At 32.6% G+C, this 9,360-nt stretch overlaps 1 long non-coding RNA gene across 1 annotated transcript in view; it reads left to right on the top strand.

Moving 5' to 3' along the window:
- The window catches only part of LOC130052615 (uncharacterized), an 8,631-nt gene extending 4,884 nt beyond the window's left edge, over nucleotides 1-3,747 (top strand). Inside the window, exon 2 of the long non-coding RNA XR_008800972.1 lies at nucleotides 3,646-3,747. This is a non-coding gene — a long non-coding RNA (uncharacterized LOC130052615). The remainder of the gene's footprint in view (nucleotides 1-3,645) is intronic.
- Nucleotides 3,748-9,360: the final 5,613 nt, after the last annotated feature.

Genomic DNA, 9,360 nt, shown 5'->3' with positions numbered 1-9,360 from the left:
GAACTAACTTCTAATTAGCATTAGTTATGCATTGCATACCATTTAGATATGTAAATCCCAAAATAAAAACAAACACTTGTTTTCAGATGGCATCCATGACGTACATTGGGTTGCACTAATCACCTAAACAAGTATAACCCTACCTGACCTTACCAGGCATACATTTTGACAAGGATACACTTTTAAATTCTTATTAATGAATTTTAAAGAAATAATCTTCATAATTATTATGTGTAATTCTTCATATATTGAAGGAGGTTGAAAACATATTTAACATTATTGAATTCATTCATTGTATAAAATTTGTTGACTACCAACAATAAACTGATCTGACCTATATAAAATTCAGAATTTTTGAATAAATGTTTATAGGGTTCATGAATTTTATTTATAACTTTACTAGACTTCATAAATAAGACTTTAAAACTTAAAAGTAAATTTTTAGACAAAATATATGCTTGGTAAGGTCAGTCAGGATTTTAGTACTTCAGGTGATTAGTATGCCATCTTTTTAATGGAAAAACGATGTGGTTCTTTTATTTTGGGATTTACATAACTAAATGGTAAACAATGGACATTTGATAATGATAAACAACTAACATTTTTGAAGGAAACAGCATTGTTGCCAAGGTGCACAATAGTCACTATATACCACCGTTCTAAGTTGACACTGAAGAGAATATTATAGTTGATAATAAAACATTGACCTCAAATCAAGTTCATTTTTATTACTTAACATTTTGTCATTTGAACTTCTTTTTTTTTGTTACCTCCTCCGAACGGATTTGAAAATTTTGAAATCCGTAAACCAATTTAAAAAAAAAATTGGCCTAGGCAGACTTGATGTTGGTTCAGATACACCAAATTTCCTTGATCAGATTCTGATTTTTATTTGTTCTTGTATGGGATTCAACTTTCCTTTTGATATAAAGCCATACATCTTGCATCTTCCCTAGCCCTGCAGATGAGGAAGTAACTGTGTTTCTACTATATAGATTTTATTCAAATTCAAATCAATGGAAAAACAAGCTGTCGTCTACTTCGATTTTCTGTGGGGTTGCTTCAAAACTGACAAAAGTAGGCAGTGAAAAATATTTCAAATGGGAAAAAAAGGAAACTAACCCTGCACAATATAAAAGTGACAAAAAGATGATATTCATCAGAAGAAATATAGGTTGTCAGCATAGATTTTTCGGTGGAGCATGTCAAAAGGGATTTTTTACCAATTTTCAACAAACAAGAGATGTTTGTAAAACACATATGCCCTCCATGGTGCAAAATTGAAGAGGGTTATACACACACATCATTTAATTGATAGTAGTATCATCAATTCAAAATATTGAGCAGACAATATCTTCCTATGTCAAGAGTGGATTGATCATTTGACTTAAAAATCAATAGGGGTCATCAACTCCTGAGTATGTAACAGTGTACCAAGTTTGATGTCTGTCAAGCAAAGGTTTCTCAAGATATTGAACGTACATTATATATTCCTATGTCCAGTTTGACCCGTGAACTTTGACCATATGACCTCAAAATCAATAGGGGTCATCTTCTCCTGAAGATGTACCAGTGTACCAAGGTTGATGTCTGTCAAGCAAAGGGTTCTCAAGATATTGAGTGGACAGTATATTTCAATGTCCAATTCAACCCTTGACCTTTGAACATGTGATCTGAAAATCAATAGGGGTCATCTTCTCCTGAAGATGTACCAGTGTACCAAGTTTGATGTCTGTCAAGCAAAGGGTTCTCAAGATATTGAGCGGACAGTATATTCGTATGTCCAGAGTAGATTGACCTTTAACCTTTTGAACTGAAAAACAATAGGGGTCCTCTTCTCATAACCAACCCACATATGAAATATCATTACGATCAAGTGAATGGTTCTCAAGATATTGAGTGGACAACATGTGGTCTACCGACCAACCGACAGGTGCAAACCAATATGCCCCTCTTCTTTAAGGGGGGGGGGGGGGGGGGGGCATAAAAAGAAATAGATTTGTTTATGCTAAATAAAAAGGGTTTATCATCTATATATATATATATATATATATATATATATATATATATATATATATTAAAAGAAATAGAATAAACAGTACACAAAGTTAAAAATTTAACGCAAGCGCTTTCATTTTATAATCCTCAGGCGTTACATTTTAAAATAGTTTTGAAATGGTTTGACGTCATAAAGGCGTCCTAACATTTCACGTACATAACGACGTCATAAACGAATGAAGGGAAAAGGATTTTACGTTAAGCATATTATGACGTCATAGATAATAACAGTAAACATATTTTACAGTAAGCTATTGAGAGCCGGTTTTAAAGTCTTAATAAAGTGTCTTTCTTTTTCTCGTCGGGAAATAGTATTTTCTGTATACAGTTTATAAAACGGAAATACACTGAATTGTCCGTGGCCACACACATCTATATGTTCACTAACTTTAATTTTTTCTGTATTCGGGTGCTGAAATGTGTTGTTTATGAACTCGTATACGAGTTCGCAGAGTAGTAATGTTACACCTATCGTTCGGCAACTCAACGACCTACTAAAATCAGATGAAAAAATGGGGAAAATTATGAAGAAATATACTTTTATCAACAGCAAGAGACAACCGAAAAATCTTAGGAGACTGTTATGTAAATCTAATTTTCAGGAAAAGTCCAACAAAAAAATTTTCACCGTTACCAAATGTGACGATCGGCGATGCGGAACGTGCCCATACTTAAGGGAAGGAAGTTCGTTCGAATTTAACAACAAGGAATTTACGGTAAATTCAGATATGACGTGCTCCACCAAAAATTTAATTTATGTTATAACATGTGCTGGCTGTGGAAAACATTATATCGGTGAAACTGGAACTACTCTGCGAACTCGTATACGAGTTCATAAACAACACATTTCAGCACCCGATTACAGAAAAATTAAAGTTAGTGAACATATAGATGTGTGTGGCCACGGACAATTCAGTGTATTTCCGTTTTATAAACTGTATACAGAAAATACTATTTCCCGACGAGAAAAAGAAAGACACTTTATTAAGACTTTAAAACCGGCTCTCAATAGCTTACTGTAAAATATGTTTACTGTTATTATCTATGACGTCATAATATGCTTAACGTAAAATCCTTTTCCCTTCATTCGTTTATGACGTCGTTATGTACGTGAAATGTTAGGACGCCTTTATGACGTCAAACCATTTCAAAACTATTTTAAAATGTAACGCCTGAGGATTATAAAATGAAAGGCTTGCGTTAAATTTTTAACTTTGTGTACTGTTTATTCTATTTCTTTTAATATTTTATACCGGACACTGTGATTTTTTTTTTAAAAAACACAATTTGGATATATATATATATATATATATATATATATATATATATAAGTATTGAATCATTGTACGATATACCAAGGATGGTGTCAAAATATATAATTTACATGTATAAATACATATGAATTGTCACAAATTCAATGATCCCAATATATTGCCCAGTATTGGAGCTTGAAATGATGCCAGGATATGTGATATATTTGGTATACACGTACATTTTTTTTTCAATAAGAAAAAGTCTTTATATATGGCTGTATAGAAACTTTATTCAATTTGACCATTAATATACATGTGTATTTTCTATTTACAGAAGTTGGTACAGATTTAACCGCCAGTTTTCAAGAAATTAAAGTTTGATGTCTAAAATAAAACCCTTTTCAAGAAATAATTAAAATTATATCACAACTAAAAATACTGTTTTGTTGTATTTCAATTTGGACATCGTAAACAGGAATATCTCAAAAGACAAAATGAGGAGTTCTGAAGTATGCATTGCCAACTGAAATTGATTAAATTCAATTTCCTTTAAAAAAAAATTAATAAAAATTGTGAAAAATGAACAACAAATACTTGTGATCTGTGGTTATTACAGATGTTTCTATAAATATATGAGGAATTGGTACAGGAAAAATCACCAGATGTATCGTTCCATCTTAAAGCAGATATAGTAGTAGTAGTAGTTTATTTATTTATAGTGACGTGTATATTCACAAACATTATGTTAACAGACAATGTAAAAATAAATCAAACACCCGGCCCATCGAGCCTATATGCCACTTTAACCACAAAACTTAAATGCAGTACATAAAGAAGAAGCACAGCGTTAAAAAATAAAGGGAAAACACACTTGTTGGAACTAAATACCTGCAGCACATCAAAGTGTTTTATGAGATAATGGGAAAAGTATAAAACCGTATGTATGTAGACGATACATATACAAATAATTTACATTCTTAATTTTTGAAAATAAACTGACTGTCTACGCATTAATGAAGAATACAAATACTTTGCAACCTGGCGAGAATAATTTGAAATTAGCATGCATAATACATCCATATCTGACCTTAATAACATTTGGTTAAATCCAGTATTTTCAAAAAGTTTTGATCGATAATCGTAGTACAGAGGACAGTGCAACAGAAAATGAATTTCGTCTTCTATACTATTTTCTGAACAAAGGGTACAAATTCGTTCTTCAACAGGTTATCCATGATATCTACCAGTCTCTATTCGTAATGGTAAATTTTCACATCCAAATTGCGCCAAAACTGAACGTGAATATTTAGGCATATCCAGAACTACATAATTTTCCCTACCAAAAGTCGTTTTGAAAGATACATAAGTACGCAATTTGGGAATATTGAAAATTTCATTGTCCCAAAGGTTTGAATAATAAAAGTGTATTTTTGATTCAACCATATTTATATCTACATGTACCATTAGCTTTGACTCAAAATAATAGTCTAACTCTAAATTATGAAATATTTCTTTCAAATCACTACACCAATTGTTTCTACATATATTGTAATCAAATTCAAATATATTTCTTGTAATACGCTCATTATCGAAAGACAATACTCTGTTCCAATATCGGATAACATTTATCCAGCGTCTATATTGACTTGCTATCCATCCAGTGTCTCCGTAAACAGCCAATGTAGGTGCAAAACGATTTACCCCAATGAAATACCGAATAGCCCTGTTTTGAATATTATCTATTGATTGAAATTTTTTGAAACCCCAGACACTAGATGCATAGTCCAAGATAGGTATTGCACACGAGAAAAATAGTTTCTCATAAGCCCTAAAGTCTTTAGTATGAATTGTGGATATAATTTTCCCAAGAGCATGCCCCCTGCTTTAGCAAGATTCTCTGCATTTTTCACGAAATTACCTATCTAAGTAAACATTACTCCCAGATATTTATAATTATCAACTGTTTCTAACTTATTCAATCCTATAGTGAATTCAAAATCGGTTGCTCTGGATCGACTATTATTGCGAAAATGTATACATTTAGATTTGTTGGTATTTATAAGTACTCTCCAACGTCTACACCAGTTATGTAGTTTGTTAAACATGCTTTGTAAATCTTCTGGAGACTTGGCTATTAAGGCAATGTCATCTGCATATAATAAGATAAACAGCTTACATTAACTATGGCTAGTCCCAAATCAAGATCGTTAATATCCTGTACCAAATCGTTAATAAAAATTGAAAATAAGGTAGGGGATAAATGATCTCCCTGTTTAACACCAGTTTTACAACTAAACCAATTTGTAAATTTTCCATTAAAGCTGACATGAATTAATAAATATAGTATAATTCTATATGTCCGCCATATTTCTCTGCTAATCCGCCATATTAGTTGGAATTTCTATTGTTATATGTATCAGGGTTCGCATGGTATATAAGGGGACGAGCTTTGATACGCGTCACTTCACATCAGTGTCTTCGATTTACCTGTGCGGGTAGCTTCGACAGGTAACACGTACATCTCCGATACTAATTTATAGGACATCAAGAAGAAATGAAATCACGTTTTGGAACACCACGCAGTGCTCAAAATTATGATAAACACATCGTACAGTAGTAAATCATTCTAAATATATATATTTGGATAAATATATATATAGAATGCCTTTTCTTTACGTGAACGTGCGTACATTTGCAGTAAATATGTCGGAAACTATACAAAAATGCGGAGAAATATTTCATCTTTTATCTATTGATAAAATGGAATAAGCAAAGAGTATACAATCTATACCATTCACAATTACTTCAAGTAAAAGGCAAAGACATAAATACTACTGTACTTATAAAAATGGCATGTATGCTCGCCATGAAAACGCATCAAATGCGGACGACTATTTACCTGGGCCTACTCGTAATATCTGTAAAGGACCGCAGATGTACGTGTACACTTGTCGAAAATACTCTAAGTAGTAGTAAAACTCCCTTTATTTGCATAATCCGTGAAACAAAACGATAAACTCCATTTGCATTCCAACAGTAAACAACATTGTCCATTGTACAGACTGCGACACACTTAGCCCGTGCCGATCAGCTATCTTTAATCAGGGGAAGTATCAGAGTATAATATTTACCCTGTATTGTGCATGAATCCTTATATCATATGATTTACTGGTCAGAGTATTGCAGATTTATAAATCAGGAAATCATTTAGGTACATATATTTGCATATACAACACTGTACGAGTGTATGGGATGAGAGAGAAGAGAGAGAGATAACAACGAGAGAGAGAGATAACAACGAGAGAGATACGTGTAACGACGAGAGAGAGAGAGAACCGATGATCTTGTAATAATCGTGCTCTTATTAAGACAAATGATATCGTAATTCAATAAAAAGAGAACAGTACTAGTAACTCAATATTGCTCTCATTAATTGATAATACAGATTTATTTGATTCATTTAAAGCACGCAATAATTAAAAATTAAACATATTCTTAAATAATGTTATTTTCGATTACTTCATTTTATGTTAATTTGGCGCTCAATAGATCTTATATATCTATGCCATTTTGCGTTATTACATTCTGCGTCGAACTCGACGCAAGTTGTACTAATGCAAAATGTAATAATCGAGTTTATCATATTATGCGTCGTTATCAAACATCAAGGGGAGAGGACAAGAGTGTCTGTTACCCACCTTTAATAACAATATCCATTTTTTGTTAGTTTGTAATGCAAATAAAAGATACATTGAGTGACAACCCCTCCCCCACTTACCCCAGCTTGAAAGTTCTGATATAATAGTAGAAGACACACACCACCACCAATTAAGAAAATGAAGATATGAGGCACTCATAGTAGAGGACTCTAACCACCCCATCCGACCCCCAACGATTGAAGAAAATGAAGTGTAGGGGGAAATTATTGAAGTAGTCAAAGTAAAAGACTCTTTAACCCTTCACCCCCACATTAGGACTTTGAACATCGGACAAAACATCTTGATTTGTTTGGGTGTTTTGTTTTATTTTATTGCTGTTTTCGTTCATCTTTTTTAATTATTATTTTGAATGGCAAGAGATTTTGAAGAATCCAATTTTCCATTTTTCCCCGTTGTACCCCCCCCCCCCCAATGAAAAATGACGATACATGTCTGGTTATTACATGTACATTTTGCTTTGAAACACATGCATGTATACTAATTGTATGGTGCATGTAGAATTGCACCCTTTACCAAGTTTTCCTTCATTTACACAGTGTAAGGAATGGTAAACCAAAATCACAAAACAAAATGCATAAAGACCAAGATATTTTCAAGCGTAGGAACTTCATTCATGAATACATAAATACATGTATTCAGAAAAATCGCATGCATGCATTGCAGGACTATAGCATTTGTGTGTTTTAACGTTTCTGTAACATGCCATAATGATTACTTTGAGGCTTGAGTGTAATTTATTCATAAATATTTTCATTTCGTAGATCTGGCGCAATGGCCATACCGCTGTACGTAGAAATTTCAAATTCAAATGTATTCGATAAGATGTTAGTATGCATAAATCAGTAAAATTCGTGTTGAGGTTTTATTTGATATGATACAATGTCAATATACTGTAATGCATTAGTAGGATATGCAAAAGGCAAGAGTATAAACATTTCCTTTTTGTATCGGTATCAATATCTATATGATCATGAAAAAACATTATATAATTTATATCCGGATTCATTTATACCGATTTAGATATCAATAAAAACAAAGCTGCATAGTTTGGGAGAGGGGTTTCTAATGAGTCTGATGAAATTAAAAGAAGGAACCCAACATTTGCATTCAAACTAGATGTACTTCAAAATGAATTCATTTCTGCTCTGACTGAAAGCATGATTCTAAATTCGGGAGCGAATCTGCATACAAAATAATTAATAGGGGAACACATAAATCCGAGCTCCTTTGGAATTTAATGAAATGTAGATATTCACCTTTCTTTCAACACGAATTGATATGTTGTTTCAGGCACGAAAACAGGGGGTTGGGGTGGGCAGGAAGGCTGGTCTGCTTTTCCCACTTTTTTGACAATTTACTTTTTTCCCGTTATTCTAACATACAAAGTCAGTATTTTCTACATGCACAGTTCAAACTAATATTCTTTTTTTAAAATTTATAATGAATTCAATTATAAGCATCAACTCCTTTAAGTTTCCAATATATTGTCAATCACAAATTTTTAAATAGCTGGAAAATTTTAACGCTTGTAAGCTTACATTTATATAAGTGATCAATTTTCTTTCCTTCTGTGAAATGATACATTATAAATCGAAATAGGACGGTCGCTCTCTCTCTCTCTCTCTCTCTCTCTCTCTCTCTGAATATGGACATACAGAGACGGTAAATAATTATGTGGTTCCAAAAGAGACAACAAAACTATATTTTCGTTTATAAATTTCCTTTCATATGTGTCTTTGTGTAATGTTTATTATGGATTGCAAATGTAATACACGCATTTGCACACAGATGTATATTTTCGATCATTATTCCCTTATTTGTATATCCAAGTTTGTATATGATCATCGAGAAATTTTGAATTGTGCACGCAATATATCCAACCAGATATTAGATTCCCGATTTCTATAAACTGCAAAACCTCGACCAGACAAGCATTCAATACAGGAAAAAATTTCGACTCTGACATCTCCCCTGATTGAAGACACCCTGTTTGGCACGGGTGAAGTGTGTCGCAGTCTGTATAATGGAATGACAACGTGTTGTAAAGTTCTAGCGAGATACAAATGGAGTTTATCATTTTGTTTCGTGGATTTATCAGAATAAAGAGAATCTAATATTTTCGGTAAGTGCACATCTCCGATACCTGTTGAATAGACGCCCGTATTTGATACTTTGTTTGGCGATTATACCTTGTGCATTGCATATTATGCATATGGCATGCACCTTTATTTTGCAAGAATTGATATAAATAATATATTTTATGCTCTTTGCCTATTCCATTCTATCAGTATGTAATTGGCAAATGATTTATCCGCATTTATTTTATTAGA

The sequence above is a fragment of the Ostrea edulis genome, chromosome 3 (assembly GCF_947568905.1).
Source record: "Ostrea edulis chromosome 3, xbOstEdul1.1, whole genome shotgun sequence".
NCBI lineage: Eukaryota > Metazoa > Mollusca > Bivalvia > Ostreida > Ostreidae > Ostrea > Ostrea edulis.
This window is presented reverse-complemented; position numbering and strand designations above follow the sequence as displayed.